This window comes from Engraulis encrasicolus, chromosome 4, assembly GCF_034702125.1.
Source record: "Engraulis encrasicolus isolate BLACKSEA-1 chromosome 4, IST_EnEncr_1.0, whole genome shotgun sequence".
NCBI lineage: Eukaryota > Metazoa > Chordata > Actinopteri > Clupeiformes > Engraulidae > Engraulis > Engraulis encrasicolus.
The window spans coordinates 10,438,882-10,465,838 of NC_085860.1; the positions used below are offsets into that span (position 1 = coordinate 10,438,882).

Here is a 26,957-nt window from a genome sequence, read left to right on the forward strand (position 1 = left end):
CCTATGGGTAAATAGTAGGCTACTATGAGAGAGAGAGAGAGAGAGAGAGAGAGAGAGAGAGAGAGAGAGAGAGAGAGAGAGAGAGAGACATGAGAGAACTCATTGAATTGGTTAACACCCCTGTTTGTTAAGTGTGACTTCTTCTATGAAGGTTTTTTTTTTCAGCTCTCTGGGACAGGCTTTCTATTGTGAGTTTGGCCAATCGTTTTGTCCACAACTGAAGCAAGAAACAGCACAAATTGAAGTGAATTCCATACATGTCAACAACTAACATTTCCCTTACACGCGGCACGCGATGTAAACGCAGTTAGCGATGATGCATGCGACTAGCGATTTGGACGAAGATCCTCGCATATCGGCGTGTCATAACGCATCGTTGCGCACATGTTCTGTTACTCACCCGATGTTACACGTGTGCACACATGAATCAACTGTAATACCCTTACGGTCACTTCCTAATGCTTTCCCCTCATTCTGTGTTACTGTGGGACGGACTACTTATCTAACCAATACAGAGTCTATAGGATGTATTTACTCCAGGAGGAAAATGCGAAGGAAATTCAAAATCGTAATTCAAATCGTTTTAACAAAAACGGATATCGTAAAAAAAAAAAAAAAAAAAAAATTTTTTTTTTTTTTTTTACATTTTCGTAAACTATGGCGGCCAAATTTAAACTATGGCGGGCCGCCATAGTTTCCTCAATGTATGGGAAACACTGAGATGTACCATATTATCGAAACTCAGCATAGCACCGTAGGCCTATATCAGAGGAGATACGTGTCAACTTTGTCTTTTTTATTCCTCGATTTGTGTCCTTTCTGAATTATTGTGGAAGAGTGACAGAGTCAGCGTGGACACATTACTCTTTGGTTTTCTGAGGAAAATGTTGGTCATGAGACGTGTCCCTTCAGATGCTGTATCAGCCATGCAGTGGTAGTTTCACAGTGTGACCCGCAGTTGACCTGTTAAATACTCAATTAATCATCTGAAGATCCCGTTGCCTGATGAATGTTATTAAATACTGTTGACTGCAATTTAATCGCACATCATGTCAGATATCATCCACGTCGCCGTCATATCTTGCCTTCCCTGAGAGCAAACGGACGTTGAATTTCTATAGATTATTTTTGTAATCATCGCGAAAAGACGTCCAACGCCGGCCATTCAACGTCCCTTTGCTATCAGGGTTTGTATTCATTTTCCGGGGCAATCATGATATTAGTAATGGCAATTGTTGAGATGTTAATAGGCAAGTATATGCAGAATATCTGATGGCATTGACCAGGGTGACGGTTTCATGTAAAGACGTCACTTCTCTGAAGCGGTGATGAGCAGAGGGACCATGGTGGTGTTTGTGTGGTTTTTTGCATGTGTTAATGTTTGACCAGTAGTGTTCAACTGGCCATGACCATCTGTGCCAGAGGGGTGGATGCAGCACACCAGATATTTATTAGCTGACGGACAGACAGCTTCACCAGATACTTATTAGCTGACAGACAGACAGTTCCAACGCTTCACCAGATATTTATTAGCTGATAGACAGACAGCTTCACCAGATATTTATTAGCTGATAGACAGACAGCTTCACCAGATATTTATTAGCTGATAGACAGACAGCTTCACCAGATATTTATTAGCTGACAGACAGCTCCAACACTTTTACTGTACCCAATGACTCAGACAGCGCCAGTCTGTCGCCATGGAGACGCACACAACCCGAGCTCATCACCCCCCCGGCAGACAATAAGTGAACCCACACAGTATAGGTTGCAGTGTTAATTCTTAGAGAGCATTTCACACTTATACGTGTAGATTCAAATTTAACAGCCATGGTGTTGGTCCTGCTCTCTTACGTGGGGAACCAACTGTTTTCATTCAAGGGCCACTTCAAATTTTAAAAAGTCCTCCAAGGGCCGTACTATGAACACAAACCAGGATTTCCCCCTGCATTTTAGGCCTATATTGAAGGTGGCCACCTTTACAACAGACCCCATCCCATGAAAATGTAACTTCCCCTGAAAATATAACTTAATTGTATTATAAATTCTATTTTCTAAGATTTCTTTACAAAACATGTCATATTCCATGTGAAACTCCATAACATTAAAATGATATCGGGGGTCGGAAAAGACAGCCTCAAGGGCTGTAAATGGCCCTCGAGACACAGGGTCCCCACCCCTGTGACTAGATGAACACTGCAAAGTGTAGCGTTTAGTGGTCATAGGGTCCCCACCCCTGTGCTAGATGAACACTGCGAAGTGTAGCGTTTAATGGTCATAGGTTCCCCACCCCTGTGACTAGATGAACACTGCAAAGTGTAGTGTTTAGTGGTCATGGGTTCCCCACCCCTGTGCTAGATGAACACTGCGAAGTGTAGCATTTAGCGGTTTGCTGGAGACCTCTGGCCCAGCTGTGGCACTCGAGGCTCGGCCGATTGACTGCTCTTGGCCTTAAGAAGCAGATGCATTATTTATAGGTGCTGCAAATCCCACCCAAATATTCAAAAGGAGACAGAGAGTCTGTCTCACCTGGGCATTAAGGATTTTCCTTTATCCCTTAAGAAAAAAATACTTGTCTGGAAAATGTGATCCTCGGCTGACCCACTGAGGGCTTCAACCCTTAAGTTCATTCTGTAGTTGCATATGAATAATCATTTGTATTGTCACTTCAAAGTCAGCCACTTTTAGACAGCAAACTGCCTTTATCCAATGGCATATGTGGGAAACAGTGGAACTATTTTTTTGTGTGTGTCACATTTTCAGGCACAAAGTGTATCTGATAACAGCACTAGCTTATTTTTATGCATTGTTGCGGTATGTTTATGTTGTGAAAAATCCAGAAAAGCAGTCTGGAACTGCGAAGAAGGGAAACATTTGGAGGACTGTAGTTTGTAATCAAGTAGGTTGTTGTATGTTGTCTCTGGTATGAACATTAGAGGGTAATGGGTTTTTATTTGCAAGTCATGAGTCAAAGCAGCATGAATGTGTAAATGCAATGGAAAGCTGTTGTTGGAAAATACAGAGTAGAAACTCATTAGTGATGAATGCACCTTCTAGCTTTTAACTGTTAGCACTACTCGTGTACGCTGCTCAACAAAACATGGTCATAAGGCCTATAGCTAAAAGTTGGTGTTATTATTTCCTAAAACTTGACGTTTCAAAACTTGTGATCTGATGCAGCATTCAGGGTCTCCCAGAGTCCTTTTTCCAATGATCAAGCTGTACTGATGGTTTGGCAACATGGACTTGATTTATAATTTTTTCTCAAGTTCTACACGGAAATTGTAATTATGGCAATGTCCCTCCTCATTTTCTTTTTTTGATACTGATTTGATTTTGTTTGAAGATTTAATTGAATTCAATTCAAGACTTGTGTTGTTTCATTGGATATAAGCATTTGATTAATAGTAACAACAAAAATATTTCAGGAAAAAAACTGTATTTCTACTTACTTACAGACAGTTTGTATACATGGGTTCTAAAATTTGTTTATAACCTGACTGAGCGAAACTAACTGCGCACAACTCAACCTCTGATTGTTGGAAAATTAGCTGACGTGGTTAGCTGCCAGTGTCTTGCCCCTCCTCACAACACCGTGTTGATAGACATTCAAAATCCATGTATATGCAGCATTTAATGTCTGTGACTGTATTTGGAATGCAGTCCAGTCTATGCTCCATTTTTAAAACTTATTTCTGACGTGACATTGTTGAAGGCAGAACAGTTCCCTATTCTATTGGTTGCAGCAGACAGAATAAGTGATTGTGCAAAACCTCATTTCCTCCTTTGTGTTCCCACACTGTGAATGGACTTAAAATTCATCATTCAAATAGTGAGTGATCCATGTAACACTGACGTTGATTGTTATGCATCGTTTCAGAACCGTTTGATTGCTGATGGGTCATGTACTCCACTAGTGCTATTTCAAAACATCCATCTGCAGACGCCGTGTTTTGGAGTGCTGACAGATAGTTGAACAAGGAAGCTTACTGTTTTATATCTGTGCATTCTTCTTCTACTGACAAGAATATATCTGCTTCTGATCAGTCTTCCATTAACGGGTGTCATATACATTACACATCCCAACTAGCCAGTCTGTCCATCTGTCTCCATTATTCGTCCATTTGGCTATCCAACTGTCAACTGTCTGTCCCTGCTGATGGGGGTTAGTTGAGGTGGCCTTGGACTTCTTCTTTCCTTTTTTTGGTCTTTTTCGACTTTATTCGACAGGACAGTGTGAGAGGTGGACAGGAAGCGAATGTGGAGAGAGATGGGGAGGGGTCGGCAAAGGATCCGGGCTGGGAATCGAACCCGGGTCAGCCGCATGGTAGACGAGTGCCCTACCATTTGGCCATGGCAGGGCAGGGCCGGGCCTTGGACTTCTTCTGTATGGGAACAGCCACGTGTCCTCCAGATGCCATCATGATGTGTCTCCTCTTAGGGAACAGCCACGTGTCCTCCAGATGCCATCATGATGTGTCCCCTCTTGGGGAACAGCCACGTGTCCTCCAGATGCCATCATGATGTGTCCCCTCTTGATGATGTGTCCCCTCGTGTCCTCCATCATGATGTGTCTCCTCTTGACCCGTCTCTGGTTCACACTGTATGGCAGAGAAAGTAGAAATGTAAAACAGGTGGATGTACTGTAGGCCTTCATGCAGATCAATGTTTCTACCTTTTGAAACCCAAATCTGAGGTCTTGCCATGCCTATCCACTTGCAGAGACGCTGTGCACATCCCATGTGCTGAAGAAACAGGTTTTTAAAGGTGCACCATGTAACACCTCACTGTGGCTAGGTCATACCAGTATTGGTTGATTATTCAGAAAATATTCTCGAAAAGATCAAGTTTGGCAATAGGCAGCACAGTTTCAATGAGCAGCATAGGTGCAATACCTTCTCCGGCCACCATCTTACACAGTGCACCTTTAATGTTTTTTTCTCATATTGGCTAAATAACATTTTGACTTTGCCGTCTTCCTCCATCTCTCCTTTGCCATCCCTGTTTGACCAACTATCAACTCACTCACTGCCTTCCTGTTTTCAAAGTGATGATGGGTTAGACGTGATATTTCACCAAAAAAAAAATCCCACGTGGTGCTTTTGATATTTATCACAGATCCCTCTACTTGCCTTCAGAGTTTCCCCCTCGACTCCCTGTGAACCGGCCTGATGTTTGAGGGACGGTTGGAGGGTCACGGCGGTACACAAGCACAGAGGGGCGACTATGTCTGCTCATTATGTGAATAGCGTCTTTCATCTTTGAAGTTTTTTTCCCCTCTTTTTTGAAAAGGGGGGTGTGTAACTGAAAAGGCAGTGTACAGCCATTAAATCTGCCAAAGGCCTTTGATATCCTGGGTTTGTAGTCATACCTGCTATCATGAGGGGAGCCCAGAGCCCCCTGCGCTGTGAGAAGCAAACCCTACTTTTGTGTACTTTAGAAAAGGCTGTAGTTTTGGCTAATGTGTATATTTCACATCTAAAAAAGCAAAAGTAAACATGCAGTACGTAGATTTCTCAAAACAATAGGGGGTAATTTGGACAAAGCAAATGTGTGTGTCTGTGCATGTGTGTGTCTGTGCATGTGTGTGTGCGTGCGCATGTGTACATGTGTGTATGCGTCAAAGATGTTTTTTTGGGCTCAGACATCAGGTGGCACAACGGCAATGAATATGCCTCTTAGATAGTCCACTAAAAACAAACAAACTAAAAAATCATATAATAGTGGCACTGGCTGTCGTTGCGCCGCCTTGACCTATACTATGCTAAAACATCACTGACACGTACATGTACCTTGTATGTCTGTGTGTGTATGCATGCGCGCATCCCGTGTGTGTGTGCGTGTGTGTGAGCATCTGCACCTTATCAGACGCTTCGTGGAAGCTAATCATCTCTTCATCACGTTGGATGTCTTACTCGACAATCAGCAGGAACAGCCTTAGCAGTGCCAGAGCTGGCTATACTCAGTCCTTCTCCCTCTGAAAACAGCTGTGCAAGGATGAATGCTAACACGGAGCAAGTAAACAGTAGCATATGTGCTGCAAAAACACATATATCATCCACGTAAATCTTGAGCAATGCATTGTGATTCAACACCAACAAAGATCATTACGTTTTCAAATTCGCAGTCTTCCAATATACCTCTTGGAAATCGTTACGTTGCAAATAGAGCAGCCTATTAGAGGAGAACATATATTGCAAATAGAGCAGCCTAGTAGAGGAGAAGATGAGCTCAGAGCTCCAACGGGCCGTTGGTGGATTCCTTGGGACAGAATTGACTGGATGGGCTGCTAATAATGATTGCCACCAAGTCCCAGACAGGATTTTCAGCCAATCTATTGTGGCCCGGGCCGGTGGTGCTCATTTGAATATAGCTGGCAGTGTTTCTGTGCGAGCCCGGCGCTGCTATTTGCATGTTTTCCAGTCACAACGGCTTACAGGTCAGTTGAGGTAAGGCTGGAAAACTCCTGCATGCCAAGGAATGTTGTCTTTCGTTTGTTTCTTTCCTTCCCTCTTTCTCCCACATCCTCCCTCCATCCTTCATTATTTCTTCTCTCCTCCCTTCCTCTCTTTCCTTCTGCCCTTGCCATCCTACCGTTGCCTTTCTTTCTTTCTTTATTTCTTTCTTTCTTTCTTTATTTCTTTCTTTCTTTTTTTTTCCTCATTATTCATGACCACCTTCCTTTTCCGTTCCTGGTTCCTTTTGTCTATCGAACACACAAGCAATATACCCCCCCCCCCCCAAAAAAAAACCCTTAGTAAAAACAAGGATAATCTGAGAAATATTTCTAAATAAAAATATTTATCTTGATGTTTGCCATGAGTATCGTTCTCTATCGTCTTCCCCCTGTCTCTACCTCATGGGAATGTGCTGTATACTTCTAAGGCAGTGCTTCTCAAAGTCTTTCAGACCAAGGACCACTTTGTCCGAAAATTATTTTTTCAGGAACCACTTGTCAGTTTTTTGTGTTGTCTTTTTTCTAGGACTATTAATTGGAGGCCTGTCTCACTGTTGGGAAACAAGTTCAAGATATGTGTAGGCTTCTGTAGAGTGACAGCAATATAACAAAGTCTATGCTGGTTTTGGAAACACTGACCACATGTATTGAAATGTTGACTTGAGGTACTGGACAGACCACCAGTGTTCCCCGGACCACACTTGGAGAACCCCTGCTCTAAGGAGAGTACTTCTGTTGCTAATATGGACTGCTAGCGGAGAGCACGAGTATAATTCTGTTGCTAATATGGACTGCTAGCGGAGAGCACGAGAGTACTTGTGTTGCTAATATGGACTGCTAACGTTCGGTTAAGATGGCGTCTGTCGGCAGGGCGGACAAGTGCCAGTTCTCTCTGCTCTTGGCACGGAGCTAGGCGGCGCTTTGACACTTAGCAGCAATCACCTCTCCTGTTCCGGACCGCCATTTTGTCTTTCTAATCATGTGGGAACGTCCCTGTGTGTGTGTGTGTGTGTGTGTGTGTGTGTGTGTGTGTGTGTGTGTGTGTGTGTGTGTGTGTGTGTGTGTGTGTGTGTGTGTGTGTTCTAGATTTTGCATTGCCAAGTTTTTTTTTAAATTGTAACATACTTCTAGTTGGTTGCACTCTCTAATGAACCCTGCAGAATTAACTGTGTGTGTGTGTGTGTGTGTGTGTGTGTGTGTGTGTGTGTGTGTGTGTGTGTGTGTGTGTGTGTGTGTGTGTGTGTTTGTGAGAGAGAGAGAGAGAGAGGGGGGGGGGGCTATGAGAGTGAAGACATACAGTACAATATTGTAAAAGTCAGTTTGCATATGCTAGGCAGCCATCGACGTGTTTCATTCTTTACCGTCCCCAAGTGCCATCATTTCATTGTGTTTGGAATCAAAGCCAGTCAAAAAAACTGTTCCCAAAACTGGGTCCATGGGGCACCACATATTATTTGCTTGGAAAACATTGGCATAATGTTTCGATGCTGTTGCAACAGATGTAGCAAACATCATGAAAACCAAGGCAGTTTTATGAGTAGGAAATGAAAGAAAGTGGGACACTGAAAACATAGGAAGAGGGAAAAGCAGGAGAGAAGGTACCTAGCCGGACAGAATGACAGAGAGAGAGAGGTGGGGGGGGATGAGGATAATGGTGATGCAGTTGGATCCTCCATGTTTTCCACATCAGCTTGTGGCTGAGAGAGAGAGCGAGCAAGCGAGCGAGAGAGAGAGAGAGAGAGAGAGAGAGAGAGAGAGAGAGAGAGAGAGAGAGAGGGGCTGCCAATGCAGTGAGCAGAGCCCGGGCTCGGATATACCGCTCTGCCCTGCTTTTCCTCCAAGAGCTGAGGATGGTGGCCAGCGACAGACAGACAGACAGACAGACTGGACCATGGCCACACCAGATAGACAGACCGACCCTAAGAGTCAAAAGCAAGTTGTAGCCTAGCCCACTACCATCTCTACCTGGATGCATTTTGCAGGTTAACTCAATAGCTGTTGCAGCAGGATCTCCCAGAGAGGGGTGTGGTGGTCAGAAGAGAGGAGGGCACATCACCCAGCCCAGGCCCATTTGAGGAGAGGAGGAGAGGAGAGGGGAGCAGAGGAAGGGAGAGGAGAGGAGAGGAGGAGAGGAGAGGAGGGCAGGGCAGGGGAATAGGAGGGGAGGAGAGGAGGGCAGGGCAGGGCAGGGGAGTAAGAGGGGAGGAGTGCGGTGGTCTGAAGAAGGGCACATCGCCCAGCCCGACCCCTTCGCCTCCACCTCCCCCTTCCCGCCCTCGTCGTCCCATGCCCCCTTCCAGCTTCTCCTCTCCTCCCCTCTTACTTTCCTGTCTTCCTCTCCTCCCCTCTCCTCTCCTCCCCCTTACTCTCCTCCTCTCCTCTCCTCTCCTCTCCTCTCCTCTTCTCTTCTCTCCTCTCCTCTCCTCTCCTCTCCTCTCCTCTTACCCCCCTGCCCTCCAGGCCTAATCTCTCCTCCCCTCTTTTCTCCTCTTCTCTTCTCTTCTCTTCTCTCCTCTCCACTCCTCTCCTCCTATCTCTCTCCTCCTCTCCTGTCCTCTCCTCTCCACTCCTCTCCTCCTATCTCTCTCCTCTCCTCTCCTCTCCTCTCCTCCTATCTCTCTCCTCCACCCATTTATGCTGAAACATACCCATGCATGGAATCACGTACTACAACACAAAGGAATTAGTTCTATCTGCATACGCTAGCCGCATAAAGGAGTTAGCTCTATCTATGCTATATACGCATAAAGGAGTTAACTCTACGCTATACGCATAAAGGAGTTAACTCTACGCTATCCGCATAAAAGAGTTAGCTCTACGCTTTCCGCATGAAGTTGTTAGCTCTACGCTATCCGCATAAAGTAGTTATCTCTGTCTGCATACTCTATCCGTATAAAGGAGTTAGCTCTATCTGCATACGCTATATGTGCTAAAGGAGTTAGCTCTACGCTATCCGTATAAAGGTGTTAGCTCTATCTGCTATCCATATAAAGGAGTTAGCTCTACACGATCCGCATAAAGGAGTTAGCTCTACGCTATCCATGTAAAGGAGTTAGCTCTACGTTATCCATATAAAGGAGCTAGCTCTATCTGAATACGCTATATACGCTAAAGGTGTTAGCTCTGCCTGCTAACCATATAAAGGAGTTAGCTCTACGCTATCCACGTTAATGAGTTAGCTCTATCTGCTATCCATATAAAGGAGTTAGCTCTATGCTATCCGCATAAAGGAGTTAGCTCTGTCTACATACGCTATCTGTACAAAGGAGTTAGCTTTATCTACATATGCTATCCGTATAAAGGAGTTAGCTCTATGCTATCCGTACAAAGGAGTTAGCTCTATCTGCATACGCTATCCGCATGAAGGAGTTAACTCTACGCTATCCGTACAAAGGAGTTAGTTCTATCTGCATACGCGCTATCCGCAAATAAATTCCCTTTTGTCACTGGTTGGGTGCACATGACCATCCACACTGCCTATCTTGACCCTTTAACCCCCAACAACCCCACCCTGCTCCTGCCCTCTCTCTCTTCTCCACCCCACACTGCTCTAACCCTATATCTCTACCCCACCCTGCTCCTCCCCTCACTTCTCCTTCCCTCTTTCCTTCTCTCCTTCTCTCAGTCACCACATCACTCCATCGCACCGTCTGCCACGGACCTGCTCTTCAGCAAACACAACTCCTCTCCGGAATCTCAAACAGAAAACACCAAAAAAGAGAAACTGATATGAAGAGAAAAAAGGGCAGCGATAGGGTGGTGGTGGTGGTGGTGGTGGTGTGTGTGTGTGTGTGTGTGTGTGTGTGTGTGTGTGTGTGTGTGTGTGTGTGTGTGTGTGTGTGTGTGTGTGTGCTGGTGTGTGTGTGTCTACACTGGTGTGTGTGTGTGTGTGTGTGTGTGTGTGTGTGTGTGTGTGTGTGTGTGTGTGTGTGTGTGTGTGTGTGTGTGTGTGTGTGTGCGGGATGTGTAACAGTCTAAGTGGAAAAATATGGACAGGCTCTCGGGGTCAGTGGGTGCACATTTTGGCCCTGACGATGATACATGTGCTGTAGCATGTTAGCCTGTTAGCCTGCTCTGACGACAATACATGTGCTTTAGCCGGTTAGCTTTAGCTGTCTGTCTCTCTCTCTCTCTCCCTTACTCTTGTTGCATCTCCTTTTTCCCTCCATCTCCCCCTCTTTCTATATCTTTCTCTACCTCTCCTTCCCTTCCTCTCTCTGTCTCCTCTTCCGTCTCCTCCTCATCTCTGTCACCTCTTCTCTCTCTCTCTCTCTCTCTCTCTCTCTCTCTCTCTCTCTCTCTCTCTCTCTCTCTCTCTCTCTCTCTCTCTCTCTCTCTCTCTCTCCTCTTCTTCTCCCCTCTCCTCTTCCCTCTCCTCCCTCTACTCTTCCCTCTCATCTCTCTCTCTCTCTCTCCTCTTTCATCTCCTCTTCTCTCTCCTCTCTCTCTCTCTCTCTCTCTCCTCTTTCATCTCCTCTTCTCTCTCCTCTTCCCTCACCTCTCTCTCTCTCCTCTCTCTCTCTCCTCTCTCTCTCTCCCTCTCCTCTACTCCCCCCTCTCTCTCCTCTTACCTATCCTCCCCCTCTCTCTCCTCTTACCTCTCCTCCCCCCTCTCTCTTTTCTTCTCCACCCCCCCTCTCTTCTTCTCCCTTGCCGTTTGTCCTTGGCAGATCTGTGGCTGGCAGGGGGCACTGCGGTGTGATTGGCACAGCGCCAACACGCACCCTGCTCCACCCTACAGACACACACACACACACACACACACGCACACACGCACATGCACCCTGCTACACCCTAGCCTCCACACACACACACACACACACACACACACACACACACACACACACACACACACACACACACACACACACACACACACACACACACAAACATACACACACACACACACACACACACACACACACACACATACAAACACACACACACATGCACAGATACGGTATACAACACACACACACACACACACACATGCACAGATACGGTATACAACACACAGAGACACATACGGTTGTCCACAGGAGTGTTGTCCCTCCATGGCAGATGGACAGAGAGGGAGAGGTCAGCCGGCAGGATCAGTTGAGAGGAAGTAGAGAACAGACGAGAGAGAGGGAGAGAGAGAGAGAGAGAGAGAGAGAGAGATGGAAAGGTCTGTGGATAAGAGAGAAAGAGCTGAAATACAAGAGCAAGGTCAACAGTCCTACGCACTTTGTGTGCAAACCCTCTAAAACCAGTTTAGGACCGGGAGTCTCAATCCTTTAAAATACAAGCCGGTCTCTGACCGGGAGTCCGACCAGTTGACCAACAGTGGCATAGACTGCTGCACACGACCAGAGATGAGAGTGTGCTGTGTCGCTCAAAAGAGCCCACATGAGAGGAATAGACAGAGAGGCATATAGGCAGTAGAGACTGGAGACTGGGCATCATTTTCAGTATATAGCCTAAGTTAAATATGATGAATGAGAGACCTCAGAAAGCTTCCTAGTTCAAATGAAGTAATTATCATGATTTTTAAAAAGAAAAATATTTGTTTATGCTTTGACCCCCGTGGTAAGTTTAGGTGGGTTTTAACTTTGACGTGGAAAAGTAAAAAAATAAATAAAAAAAAACTATAAAACTCCCGCACACTGACCCTTATATGGTCTTAGACTGTCCTCAGGTAAATTAATCTGAAGGTCTAAAGACTGAAACATTGTGAATAAAGTGGAAGTGAAAGGGTCAGTGTGCAGGAGTTTTTTTTTTGTTTTTCTGCAACATACAGTATGGGTCATCTCAAATGCACCTGTACAAAAGGTGTACAAAAAATCACAAGTTGAAGTGGAAAAATACATTTCAACTCCTCCTTGCCACTGCTCTCATTGAGAGAGCTCTTACGGCAGATGTTTTACCCTCATTCTTGCCCTACACATTTACTGTCATCATATCTAATTCAATACTGAACATGTAATGTAGTGTGAGGTTGTGGTTGCACTTTTTTTTTTTGAATTTACTGTACTGGTGAAAGAAAAATGTCTGCACACTTTTTAAGACATATTTTTTGGGTCCGTTATTTTTTCGAGATAGGACAGTGGAGGAGAGACAGGAGGTGAGTTTGGAGAGACAGGGAAAGATCAGCAAATGACCCGGCCTGGAATCGAACCCGAGTCGCCAGCGTAGCAGTCCAGTGCCCAGCCCTTAGAGCCACGACTGGGCCCATGTCTGCACACTTCAATCCTTTTTTCCCTTTTGAAGACCAAGCTTTCAGTCTAGTGCCCTTCCTCAGGGCTCAGTTTTAATTTACTATGCTGGTGAAATCGCACAATTGTTGTTCAAACAGACTTGTAATGTAGACAGTAGTAACCCTCGGACTGGGCTAACCCTTACCCTAATCCTAAGAGTGGACTAACCCAAACCCCACAATTAGCCGTAATTTCAATGCCTCTCATGTAGCCAGAGAAATATGTGAAACCTTTGCAGATGTGTCATTATATATAGGCTAGCATATAGAATGCGAATATGATATTTTATACTACTGTGCTGTGTCATTATATGTAGCGTATAGAATGCGAATATGATATTTTATACTACATCGACTAGTGATGATGAAGAGTTTAAAGGGCAGGGTTTAATTGCCTTACAAAAAGTTGTACAGAAAGGAATTTTAGTGTGAAAGTTTAAAAATATACAATTTATGTAGTATAATGAAACATGTACAGTGTCCTCCTGAAGGACATGAGAGGCTGTGTACTGTGCAGGACTGAATGCTTAGTGCAACACAAACTACTTTCGGATACTAAGAGGTTAAGAATGCCTGGCCTCATTCTGAGAATATGGCACACACACGCACACACACACACACACACGCACGCACGCACGCACGCACACACACACACACACACACACACACACACACACACACACACACACACACACACACACACACACACATGTCAGTACTAAAAAGACACTTGTCGGACGACACGACACACAGACCAGAGCGAGAGAGGAGGATGTGAACATGAAATGAACTGCAGATTGTTTTTGCATTTGATCAATGCTGGCTCTTTGATTTCATATGTTCATGCCACCACATATTGTCATGCAGAGAAGCTCCTTGAGTTTGGCCAGAGTGGTGTTGAAGGATATGCCCCGCCACATGAAACGCCTCTGAAACACGGGAGACTTATTCTGAAACACAGCACTCAGGAGACCTCCCCTGTCACATGGTGATTCATTACAGAGAAGGGGGAGCCTTTTTCAGTGTCACAAAAAGGAATATTGCTTTCTGCAATGTGTGTCACTCCGAAATGAGAAAGCCATTCAATGCCATTCCACTTGTTTTATGATGGATAAAGCACATCATAAATACTTAAACTAAATAAAGAAAGCTCTGTGGTCTCTGCGTGGAGAGTGGGGGACGACATTTTAAAAAGAGGAAATATTCATTGAGTGTCCATTATTGGAGCTGTTAGTATCAGGTGACCTGAAGAAGCAGGAAATTACCGATGCACTAGACTAGGGAATAACAAATCATGACATGAATTGACATAATTATTGAAATGATGTGTTTGTACAATGGCATAATGCTTAGCGTTATATCCCATCCTTGATCCAGCTCCTAACTCTTGTATTATGTTAGGGCCCTTGTGTTTGTGTTGAAATAGGGCGTTGGAAAAGAGTTTGGGTGTGCAGGGTTTGACTGGAAGATGCGCTCGGTGCCAGCTTTAGAGTGACGCGATGCTGGCACGCTCCTCGCCCGTATGAGTGCTCCACTCGGTTCGGGTCGGGTGGGGAGTCAGTTGCTTCGGAGATTACTATGCCAGGCATCAAGGTCACTTGGGTACTCGAGACGAGAAACCATAAATGTTCAAATCCCCCCTCTCTCTAAAGCTGAAGTTATTGAATTCAGGAATGATGTGAGAAATCTTCAGGAGTAAGAGGGACGCCTGTCTGTCTGTCTGTCTGCAATATGGATCATTGAAAAAGTCATTTACCTGCTTTTGAGGCTATTTGTGTCATGAGTGAATTTCATCAGGCATGAGGGCTATTATGTTATGATGCCTTGTCTGAACATTTTGAGTGATTAAGAAAAAAAAGAATCAATGCAAATACAGTTTGACCCTTCCCAAAAACTTGCAGTTTGACCCTTCCCAAAACCATGTATTGGGCATGTTACAAGGGCGTGTGCTGACGTGGCAATCGTGTGTACACATACAGTATTGCCTCTTTGTACTGAGAGGGGCTGAAAAAGAAAAACATCTTTTGGTTTGCTGTTCTAAGAACAGGGCATCAATAATACGTTTCCAGTTAGTAAAAGAGATCATTTGTGAGGGCCCTTTCATTGTCCCCTCTTTCCATCCCTGTTCTCCTCCCTTCCCTTGTTCCTCTCCTCTCTTCACTTCTCCTCTTCTCTGTCCTCTCCTCTCTTCTCTGCCCATGCTTGCGTGTCCGGTTCTGAGTGACCCGACTACGCTGCTACTGCTGTTGAGGTCCAGTTCCACTACCAGACCCGAGTCCTGAGCTCAAGTATGGGTCTGCTGCCCAGAAAGCCTCTTTTCTTTCCTCCTATTTTCTCCTCTCTTCTCTCCTCCACTCTCCTCCACTCTCCTCTCCTCCACTCTCCTCTCCTCTCCTCTCCTCTCCTCTCCTCTCGTCCCATCACACACTGCACCACCAAACACTCCATGCTCACACACACCCGTCTGCCTGTTCTCTTTGTCGGGACATCTACAGTACATGCTCAGACTACGACTACTTCAAGGTATATATTTATGATGTTATGGTATAGGTATACAGTGTAAGATGTGAGTACTTTAAGGTATATATTTATGATGTTATGGTATAGGTATACAGTGTAAAATGTGTATTTATCATTTAATATATAGCTGATAGTGTCATCAATCGGGTGAGGGTTTTGTCTGGCTGCTGAACATTCAGCTGCATAGTTATGAATTAAGATTAAGATGTCTGGTGATTTATATGTAGTGTGTTGCCATGCTTAAAAAAATATTTTTCTTTGATGTTTTGGTTAAGATATATTCAATTCTGTAGTACTGCTAAATGATCATGATGTGTATGCTGTAAAAATGGACACAAAAAACATATTTTAATCTCAGACTGACTTTAAAAAACATTGCAAGTGTAATATAGTGAGAAAGAACATTTTATCCTAGATACAGTACAACTGCTTGTCTTTCTTATCAAGTGAACAAAGTTTATTTCTCTTTATTTTTCTTTATTCTTCAAAGCTCTGCTCTCCTTGCCGTCTGTCTTGTTTATTCCTGCGTCTCTTCACCATTCCCCTCGTCTCTCAAGAGAAAACAAAACAAAACACTTAAATTATGACATGAAATGTTTTCGTTTAGTCAAATACAGATTGTGGTTTAAGATGTAGTTTTAGGTGTTTGACAGTTTTGAAGTTTGTAGTTTAAGATGTTTGACAGACAGTTTCATAATTTTAAAGCAGAATTGGGGAATATTTTGCCCATAGCACTTGTCCTATCGGAACTAACTATTCTAGAGCAAATAAATATGTAGAAAAGAAGCTGAAAGATTGATTGAATGCGTTACAGCTGATTTGGCTGTAAAACACACAATCTTAAATTATATTTTAATAAAGGACCAATATTGTCTTGAGGAATTACCGAGTTTAATCGGGAGATTATCTTTTGGTCCACAAACTGAATTAAATACTTTTTAGGTATGTCTTATTATGGAAACCATGTCAATATGTTATATGTAAATCTATGAAACAGATGTGTGATCCATATATTAGATATAGCCTATGTTAGCCATATATTATATTCACATTATATTTCCCTTAGGGAAAGGTGTTTATTATTTAATTATTTTTCCAGTCTACTTAGAATTACTTGAAATATTACCATTCTCTTTCATATTATAGACTTCAGGTTAATGTTACTAATTCATTTAAAATATATATTACAGAGAAAAACTACACAATTATTTTTTTATCCTTTACCTATAGAAAACTGCAATGACAGCACTGCATTTCAGGTGCTGAGCCATTTAAAAAAAAAAAAGCAAACTGACAAGAAAAAGTCTTCTGAAGCATACATGAGAAAATGACTGAAGCTATGACTTTCTTAGTAGAATTCCCTATATTTATATAATTATATGCATTTCTATACAATAATGTGTTAGGCAACAAAGCATGGGTGAATGGTAGGAGTAATCTACAAATAAGAAAGAAAAATACTTCCAAAAATCTCTGTCGGAATACCTGTCTGTCACATTCCACTTTTCTGTAAAGCCAGCATGACTATTTCTGAGTTTTTTTGTTTGTTTTTTTTGTCCAAAATTTTGTTGAAGTTATCTTTATGTTTGTCTGGAGTTAACAATGAGTTTCATTCAATGATTTTGTCAGGGAGTTTAACTAAAAAAATGTAGGCCATACAAACACTTGGAAAAGTTTCAGAGAAGTTTTAGAGTTTATGTGAAAATAGATGATAGATTGAAGCTTGCGTTTGAAGATAAATGTATTTCAAAGCAGTGCGTTTTAGAATTACATAAAGGGTTAATTTTAATATAACGTAAACCGTGTAATGTTTTCCTTCTAAAAAGTGCTGCCCATATTTGGCAAATGCTTCATTAATTTAGCAGGTTGAAATCAGTTATAGAAGGCACTGTTTGCTTAAAAAAAATCAAAAACACTCAGAAAACATAAAACATGTATATGTGAAACGAAGTGAATGAAGTTAATAAGACTGGCATATGTGCAGCTATCAGCTGCTGCATCTATCTCCAGTGGTCTACTCCTGTTCCTCGTCCTCCATTTTGTGATGATCTGAGTATCCAGATCCCCCATTTCATGAAGCGTGCGCAGACGCAGTCCTCTAGCCAATCACATCAATACTCGTCAAACAACTCCAGCATTCAAAATATCATTCACTCTTCCTGTAGTTAAGTCAGAAATAACTGGGTTAGTGCCTTTGTCTTTATTTTAACGTCCATGTCTCCCTGTCCAGTAGTTGTCATTTGGAATGAGCAAAATAACAGGGATTAAATAAATCAAGGCCTTGTGAGATGTTTTAAATCATCTGTGTAAAATGAAAGATATCGAATAATTATGCATCATTTTACATGCCTGACAGATTTGGACTCTGTGGTGACACTTTGGCCCTCCAGAATCCCCCCCACTGCTGTAAAACCTGATCCATTAACACATCATTCACAACACCTCTAGACGACTCCTTGCTAATAACTTGCATCACATTTTAACGAACTGTCACTTGTTTCACCTTAACTGAGAAGGGGGTGGGGGTGAGAAAAGGCAAAGGCAGTGGTGTGTGTGGCGGGAGGAAGGTTGCGATGTGTTGCGGTGCATTGCGCTGTGCGGTGTGTGGTGCGGTCGGGGGTGGGTGGTGCGGTGAAAAGGAACCTGCGCTCGCTCGTTCAGGCTCCAGTCGGCAGCAAGTGAGAGTGGTCACGCTCGGCTGGCTACGGGAGGTCAGGGGTCGCCTGGCCCCTAACTGGGAGTGATGCCCCGGGCCCTAAGGGTTAGTCCCACAGAGGCCGCCCCTCCCTAATCGGCACTAGTTAATCTCTTAGCAATCTTTAACTTGTCAAAGCAAACAACTCGCCGTGTCCCAGACAGCGGCTTCCCCAGTAACGCTTTTGACCCCGGGGGTCGCGGGGTCGTGGCCTTTGTTCAGCTCCCGTGGGGGAGTTGCCCTCTCAACTCCCGGCTGTAATGGAGTAGTTGTATAGACACGTGTGAGAGCTTTAGGAAGACAAGACCACCTCTAAGACTCAGAGGGCCGTATCGGCACACTCAGGCAAGCAAGCAGGCAGGCAGGCAGGCAGGCAGGCAGGCAGGCAGACTCTCGGGCTCACATCGGCAGCCTTTAACAGTAATAATAGCCCTTTGAAAGTGTGACCCGGAGGAAAAAACAGAAGGAAACGTTGTCGTGAGCGGTGTTGTATGTGTCTGCGTTCGCATTGTGTGTTTGGAGGGGAAGGTCAGCCGGTGAAGTCCGCTCCCCCTGACTGGGCACCACTGGAAATAGATGGCCTTTCTCTCTCTCTCGGCCTTTAGCATGGGAGTAAGGGGGGACGGATCACTCTCTGTCTTTTTCGCTCCCTCTGTCTTTCCCCTCTCTGCCTGCCTCTCTCGGGCCGAGCTGCCTCTCTCTCTCTCTCTCTCTCTCTCTCTCTCTCTCTCTCTCTCTCTCTCTCTGCCGGCGATTCCTTCCCTCCCGGCCTTTTCCTCTGCACTTCCTCTTTCGGCGAACGCTGACGGGCCAGAGATAAACAAACTGCATCCCCAGTCCGGTGTCCTCAGTCCCCCTCTCCTCTCATGCCGCACAGCTCTCAGGGGCTCGCTGCCCAGATAGACAAGGCATGAGGGCCGCTGGAGAACACAGGGGGTCGATGGGGAGCAGAGAGGGATTTCTGTTCTTTCTTTTGGATACTCTTAATCAGCATGTTTACCACTGTTTGTTCGTTCAGTACACAACAGAAAGGAAGGGAAGTCCTTCATGTTATTGTATAATTGCTTTATGCATTCTGTGTATGCAAAGGAAACTCACTGACGTTGGTAGACAAGGCCCGATAGTTGCTGTGTATTTCTGATAGAGAAGGATATTCTCTGTGTTTTTCTTAACCAAAAGAGGGCCTTTTTCTCTGTAACTGAACAGGCTTGTGTGCTGTTCTACTTCTTAAAATCATGTGCTGTGGTGAGATACTGCCTGAAAGGGGCCACTTCACTGTTCCCTTATTTAATTAACATTTGCAGCACGACATGTTACACTTTTACAAGATGATATCTGAAGTGGAATGAAGAGAACATCAAAAAGATGACGCTAATCTCCATGGCGAGAAGAACAGAATAGAAACGTGGTCATTACAGTATAAGGTATAATGACAACCATCATTGGGATATATTGGGATATATTGGGATAACGCTACGATTTTCTGAAAGGACAAATAAATAATCTATCTGCCTATATTGAACACAGAGAAATAATTTGAGATATTCAGCTACAAATGTAACGTTTTGACATAAATGACATGATGCCATAAAAACACCTAATGCCCAAAAATATAAAACCACTTCTTGAAAATGGCTGTACAGAAATGCTGAATATGCAATCATAAAAAATAGTACAAAAAGTATAATAGTGCAAATAGTACATATACAGTAGCTTTCTTGAAAAGTCTGGTAAGCAACATAAGAGAAACTTTAAATGTCTTGCCACTTCACTTAGCAAACATTAGAGGCCTAGAGGCCCATCTATACCATATTCAGGTTTACAGGCAGTTAGATTGTTCAGAGCATTTTAGAGAACTTTCTATAGTTGCATAGTCAATCTTCCTGGCTCATCCCATCTCTTCATGCAAACCTAGTACTTATTTTTGGCAGTGAACAGCTTGTGGACGAGCAGTTTTTCAGTCTTTCAGTTCATGGGTTGCCTTTATGACTTTGTATTTCTTTTACTTGGAGTACATTTTTTAAAGGTCATGGGGAAAAAATATGTGCGCATTATTGCGTGCTGTGTGCACAGAAATGTTAATACAGATAAGAATCACCCCACAGACAGACAGTCAGTATTAAAAAAACAAACTGTCAAAAGGTTTCCCCATACCTGTATTTATTATAATATTCTAAATATTTATATCGCTCTCCGCATTTGAACCATTTTATTGTAATTCTTACAATTGTAGTGAACATCAGCAGTAACATGTTTTTTTTGTGTTGTTACTTCTTCATTTCAATTAATTTCACAATAATTGCTGTATCAAGGGAAGAGTTCAGATGAAATAATGACACCTAGGCGCAGTAAATAATTTATTTATGACAGATTTGCAAAAGGTGCTTCATCATACACACATTTTAGTGAATATGAAATAGGAGCGCCGGGTGTGCTGTGTGTACCTGATGACGGTGGCCATTTTGTTTAGGATCTGAGCCTCTGTAGGCTGCAATAGTCTGATATGGAGGAACAGGGGGAGGGGGGAGGGGGGAGACATCTCCATACAACACACTGCTGCCTGCCTGCCTGCCTGACTCCTGAGGCTCATTTCTTTCTCTTACATCATGGGTCTTTTTTAATGTCTGTGTACAGGATTCAGATTCTGTTTGGAAATGCTTTAGTCAGTTTACAGTCCGTCTGCTCCTTCTCCTGATGTAAGGTGGACTCCCATGGCAGACAGGCTCCCGACTCCTAGACAAAAACAATCCTGTTCACATTCAGAATAAAATCATGTTTCTACCGTGCTTTCAATCATATTTATGTTTTTATTATTTATTCATTTAAAAAATAAAATAAACACCACCCGTTGCCCCTGTAATTCCTCATCAGGCGATTGCTATGCCTATACTTTATTGCCGACTGTACTGTATGAAAATGACATTGTGCACGTTAGTAGAGTATTTGAAACAATGTGTGGCGGGCCGGGCGTTGTCATCGTGCATACAAGAGCAGACATTAATATGAGGAAGGCTTGGGGAGCGGAGTGGAGTGGAGCGAGGGCCATCTCCTATCCCTGGCATGTTCTGAGGCGTTGGCTCTCCACCAAAACCAAACTAAACCGTGTCCTCAGATGAACCGTGCCGGGCGCACCACAGCAGGATACACTCCAGGGTTACTCACCGAGGAAAAAAAAACGGGAGAGGCATCCAGGAGATCGCCTGCAACGGAGAAACAATGCAGAACCTAAAGAGTGGTATCTGAGATATAGAGAGACAGAAAACAGACACAAGCATGAAAACAGGCATAAGCATGTGCCAGACATATGAAACACAACAAACAGTACATATGGTTAATAAACCCATGCGAAAAATCACATTTTAATTGGTTAAAAATCTGTGGCGAGATGTGACGTTTTAACTAAGCATTTCATTGGTCAGGTTCTTCCTCATTCCAGAGTCAGGGCTGCCTTTTGCATTGTCAGGCTCAGAGACTTCACACAGTCACATAACTCATAGTTGTGTTAGCTATTTTACTTGTGGCTATTTTGTTTGTTGCAGGTTTTCACGTGATGCGAGAGTAGCAAGAGAGTTCAACAGGTTCTTTCCATTTTATTATTTTCGCCGGCCGGGCGGCCACCGCTTCAGATCAGGCAGCAGAAACTCAGAACCGCCTGGCCCGAACACACACACACACACACACCCCCGGCCAGAAGTAGCTGCAGCATGGATTGAGTGTGCTAGCTTTTCAGTCCAGGCACACACACACACACACACACACACACACACACACACACACACACACACACACACACACACACACACACACACACACACACTCCCAAAACAGAGCCTGTGGCAGCCATGTTACAAAGTAGATGAATCGGTGCAAGGGCTCAGTCCCATCGTAGCTCGTACGCAGCTCAGGAATAAAGAGGAAGACACAGAGAGAGAGAGAGAAAGGGAAACAATGCATAAAAGGGAAGGACATATTTTGAAGACAAAAGCATCTAAAAGCAAAGAAAGTTTTTTCCCACCTCCTCTGTCTATTTGTCTTGCACTCTCCTGTTTCCTCGCTTGTATTGCAAAAAAAGAGAGGGGGAACCAGAATGAATCCAAAGAGTGGGAGAGAGATTTTTACAATTTCCTCGATCCTCTGACTCTTTTTTTGCACTCTCAATAGTTTTGCAGAGGGAGGAAATCGCGAGTGAGAGAGAGAGAGGGTTTGGCGGAGGGTGGGGGGGGGGGGGGGGGGGGGGGGGGGGGGGGGGGGGGGGGGGGGGAGTGTTGAGAGGGTTGCTGCGAGCGAGCTTAGCCTCACGGGTCTTCTGGAACTCCAGCCAAAAGAGGCAGGAAGCTGTTTTACAATAGCGTTACAGTAATCTGCCACAAATGGAAAAAAACAAATGTTGGTCACAGAGGGAAGGAAGGTGGCGGGAGACGCAAGAGTGTGTGAGGCAGAGAACCAGAGGCAGAACGAGGAAGAGAAGAGAAGAGAAGAGAAGAGAAGAGGAGAGAGAAGAGGGGGGACAGAGGAGAGAGAAGAGGGGGGGCAGAGAAGAGAGAAGAGGGGGGACAGAGGAGAGAGAAGAGGGGGGACAGAGAAGAGAGGGAAAGACAAGGAGTAGGAGCTGGAGGAGGAGTAGAGGCTGAGGGAGGGATGAGTTACTAATATCAAGCTTGATGGCTACGAAATGACCCATACTATGTGTGCTAAGTGATAGTAGTTATGTCGGTAGTGACGCGAGATGGCTATACACATTCAAGTCATTTTGCTAAGTTTGGATTGTATGTTGTATTTAATTGAAGTGATTCTGCTTCTCTATTGCTATTAGTCTCCACTGCCCCGTGATGGCAGACTACTCAGAGGGGGTGGAGCCAGGGTGGGTGGGGCTTCAGGATGACATGTTTTGTGGTGGGGGCTGGGTGCGGTGGGGGCGTTGTGGGGTGTGTGTGTGGGGGGGGCTGCACCAACTGCGATGCGCAGGATTTTCAAAAATGTCTGGTGTCATGATGAAGACGATCATCAGCAGACTGTAATCACTATTGTCGTCTTGTTTTCTTTCTGTTCCACTTGCATTGCACCTCCACCTCCACCTGTCCACATCATTTGAACAACAACATATGACAAAGAAAAAGGCTCATTCTTCAGACTGGTTTGTTTTGCATGTTGACTGCGTGTGACTGAGTACAGCTACAGTACAGTACAGTACCGTATGGTCCCAGTCAGCTGCTTGCATTTTGCTGTCAGACGCTAAATCAAAAAGTTGCTGCCTTGGTGTTTATCTGAGGGCAAGATCCAGTCAGAGCCGGGGAGCTGGAGCAGGAGTTACAGAGCCGGGGAGCAGGAGTTGGAGTTAGCCTTATCTGGCATTGGGTCAGTAATACAGAGCAAACAGCAGGGAGGGAGGGAGAGAGAGAGAGAGAGAGAGGGAGAGAGAGAGAGAGAGAGAGAGAGAGAGAGAGGAGGTGAACCACATGTTGCTACGATTTTTTTTCAGGCACTAAATGTCTCCTCTAGTTTAGTGTGGCCATAGTGGCGGCCATAGTCAGGCTTGCTCTGCGCATACTGTGTCCATCTGTCCATCTGCCCAAGTTTGTATTTTTTTTAACCCAACAAACAAACGTGACTGAAGTCCGGTGATAGGGTTAATACTTATGAAGTCGGGAGATAGGGTTAATACTTGCAGCTGCTTTTCAGCACCTACAGTATGCAGATTTGAAAACTGCATCAGCTGCTTGCTTCACTGGAAGTCTTTCTCTTTCACTCTCTTTCTCTCTCTCTCTCTCTCTCTCTCTCTCTCTCTCTCTCTCTCTCTCTCTCTCTCTTTCTGTCTCGGATTATGAAGGTGTAGTGTGCTAGAATGGCGTGAGAGAGAGCACTGAGTCTGCGCAGTAGCTGTATGGAGGAGGGGATTCTGTGTCACTCTTACCCCCCCGCCCTGCACTCCCCCCTCTCCTCTCCTCTCCTCTCCACTCCGTCTCCCTCCCTCTTTCTGGCCTCGCTGCTTTCCGCCCTCCCACCCTCTTTCTCTCTCTCGCGGTCTCTCCTGCTTTTTGCTCCCTCCCACTCCCTGTCTCTCTGTTCCTCTCTCTGTCGCTCACACACTCCCTCTCTCTCTCTCTCTCTCTTTCTCTCTCTCTCTCTCTCTCTCTCTCTCTCTCTCTCTCTCTCTCTCTCTCTCTCTCTCTCAAGTGCAAGGCCATGTGGGACGCGTGATGAGGAAGCGGATCACTCCTATTTTATCATTAGCCCTTCACACTCCTTCTCTCTTTCTCTTTCTCTTTCTCTCTCTTTCTCTCTCGCTCATGCTGTTCTGCATTACTGTTCGCGTACTCTTTTTCTCCCTCTTTACTCTCCTTCTTTTTCGTGCTCTCGCGTTCTCTCGTTCTCTATCGTTCTCTCTCGTTCTCTCGTTCTCTTTTTTCTGGTTCCTCTACTCTGGTCTCCTGTTTTTTCCTCCCTCTCCTCTCCCTGCGATCTCTCGTTCTCGTTCCCCTTCTCTCAGCCCCTCTCTGCCGCTCGCACGGGGGAGACTGGAGCTCGGCAGGAAAAAAAGCCAGCGAGTGAAAGAGGGGCAGAGCAGGAGAGAGAGAGCGAGAGAGAGAGAGAAAGAAAAAAACTCTGCAGCTATTTCTACTGTGAGGGCCTCCCCCCCCCTTCCCTCCCCGCGCCCCCCCCCCCCTCAGCCCAGCCAGAGAGGGAGGGCTCCTTTACTACTGACTGGATTTAACCCTCTGTCTGCAGCCGCTACATAGCAGCGCCGGCCGCCACCACAAACCCGCTAACAAGTTGCTTTTTGTGGGGCATTTTTCGTATCATTTCGCGCGCCAAGATGCGACGGTTGGGATTTTTTTTTTCACGGCTTATTTTTTTGCCCATCACCTCCGATGCAGGTTGTCAGCAGCACTGCGGCATGTTTTTTGCACGTTTCGCGTTGCGTAAACGATTACTTTTTTTTTCGCTTGAATCCCCTATTTCAAACGCAGGATCCTTGGCCGTTCCTTTCCTAATTTTATTGTTGTTTTGTTGTTGTTGCTGCTGTTGTCGTCGTCGTTGTTTTTTTATTATTATTTTTGGCTGATGGGAAGCGGTTGCTGTGTGGTGGTTTTCCACGGCGGGTTGCGGGTTGCGTGAGGGCATTCTGAGCTGCTTTGGCCACCTGGACCCTAGCGTGCCCCCGTCCCCGGCCTCCCCTCCCGGCCTCCCCTCCCGGCCCGGCTCCTGAAGGCTAATGCTGGGCAGCAGCTCTCTCTCTCCCCGCGACTTGCCTTGCGCCTCCCCTCCCCTCCTCTCTCCTCCTCCTCCTCTCCTTTTGTTTCTGTCCGCCAAGGATGGGAAGAGTTTGCTTGCTCTCGGACCAGAGCGAGCGCACATCTGCGAGTTAAAAGACGTGCCTTTTGTGAGTGCTAGCAACACGTTTTGAAGTGTTGTGCTTCCCTCCTCCTCTGCTTGCTGTCTTTCCGTGTGTGTGTATGTGTGTGTGTGCGTGTGTGTGTGTGTGAGTGTGTGTGCGTGCTCCCTCCCTCTCGCTCTCCCTCTCTCGGGCACTCTCTCGCTCTCTTTCTAGCTCTCTTGCTCTCTCTCTCTCTGGCTCTCTCGCTCTCTTTCTAGCTCTCTTGCTTTCTTTCTCACTTTGCTCTGAGACACCGCTTTGGTGTGCTGAAGCTTTTTCTGGGACAGGTGCCAACTCTGCACAAAAGACAGAAAAAAGGGGAAAAGGGGGGCAAAGCAGAGCAGAGGAAAGTTAGGGGTAGATAGCGGCGCGCACAGAATGAGTTAAGAGGGGTTTCACGGACTTATGTGAGCATGTGCGTTTTATGTGAGCCAGTATGCGTGTGAGTGTGTCTACATATTGACTGTGTGTGTGTGTGTGTGTGTGTGTGTGTGTGTGTGTGTGTGTGTGTGTGTGTGTGTGTGTGTGTGTGTGTGTGTGTGTACGCTTCTTCGGTGTCGCTAGCCTGCAACATGTTCAGCACTGTGGCCCTGTGAGAGAGGAGAGGAGAGGAGAGGAGAGAAGGGTAAAAGAAGAGCAGAGAGGGGTAAAAGTAGCGCCCATAAGTGGAGACATGGGAGCACCAAGGACAGACCAGACCGTGGTGAGAGAAAGTAATGGGACTGTGGGGCAGTGTGTGTGTGTGTGTGTGTGTGTGTGTGTGTGTGTGTGTGTGTGTGTGTGTGTGTGTGTGTGTGTGTGTGTGTGTGTGTGTGTGTGTGTGTGTGTGTGTGTGTGTGTGTGTGTTGGAGGGGGGGGTCCTCTTTCAGTGTGCTGAATTATTCATAAAGCAGAGCTAGGTCCAGGCTGGACGCTCGCTCGGTGCTATTTGCTATTTGCATGCATCAAGCATGCTGTTGGTCTGTTTGCTAACATGCACCCATTCAAAGCATGCTAACTGGCAGACAGACAGGCTTAGCTCAGCCTGCAGCTCCAGACATGCTCCTGGCCTCCTATTGTGGTGCTCCCCCAGCCAGACAGCTAGACCGCTACGTAAACCACTTCATTGCCCGTCTGCCAGTCCGCCTTCTTGCCTGCTCGCCCGTCCGCCCGCCTGACTGCGTTGGTACCCGGCAGCGGGACACCTCATCCCGGGGCCCGATATTAGCACTAGGTACGTGCTGGGCACTGCGCAGGCTGGGCGCACAGGTGGGCAGGCAGGCAGGCAGGCAGGCAGCACAGTCAGACGAGCCGTACAAGGGAGCGATCTGCGTGGTTCGGCTGGCTCGGGAAGCAGGAGCGATCAGCGTGGTTCGGCTGAGTTAGGAAGCTCGTTCTGGACGTCTCTACTGCTGCTGTGCTTATGGAGGTGGGAGGGGAGGAAGTGGAGGAGCTGGGGAGGAAGAGAGCGGAGGTGGGAGTTAGTGGTGCTAGTTGGTGGTGGGAGGGGGGGTGGGGAACAAATGCGGGATTCTCGGGGCCTGCCGGCGCTGGCGCTGGTACTGGTACTGGTGCTGCTGTGCGGAGCGGATCCGAGTGGAGTCGAGTCGCGTTGAAGTGCCCTGCTCAGCTTTCTGTGGTTGCCGCACTGACCGGCATCTCTCTCCCCACGCAGAGCTGCTGAGAGCGGCGCAGA

General features: G+C 45.6%; 1 long non-coding RNA gene across 4 annotated transcripts in view; it reads left to right on the top strand.

The window, feature by feature from the left end:
* Positions 1 to 26,957, top strand: part of LOC134447278 (uncharacterized) — a 69,125-nt gene that overhangs the window by 11,676 nt on the left and 30,492 nt on the right. Inside the window, exons 1-2 of one of the 4 annotated variants that reach the window (XR_010034581.1) lie at positions 22,866 to 25,985; positions 26,937 to 26,957. The exon at positions 26,937 to 26,957 is cut by the window's right edge and continues 103 nt beyond it. This is a non-coding gene — a long non-coding RNA (uncharacterized LOC134447278). The other 3 variants (XR_010034582.1, XR_010034579.1, XR_010034580.1) reach the window with 3 other exon arrangements.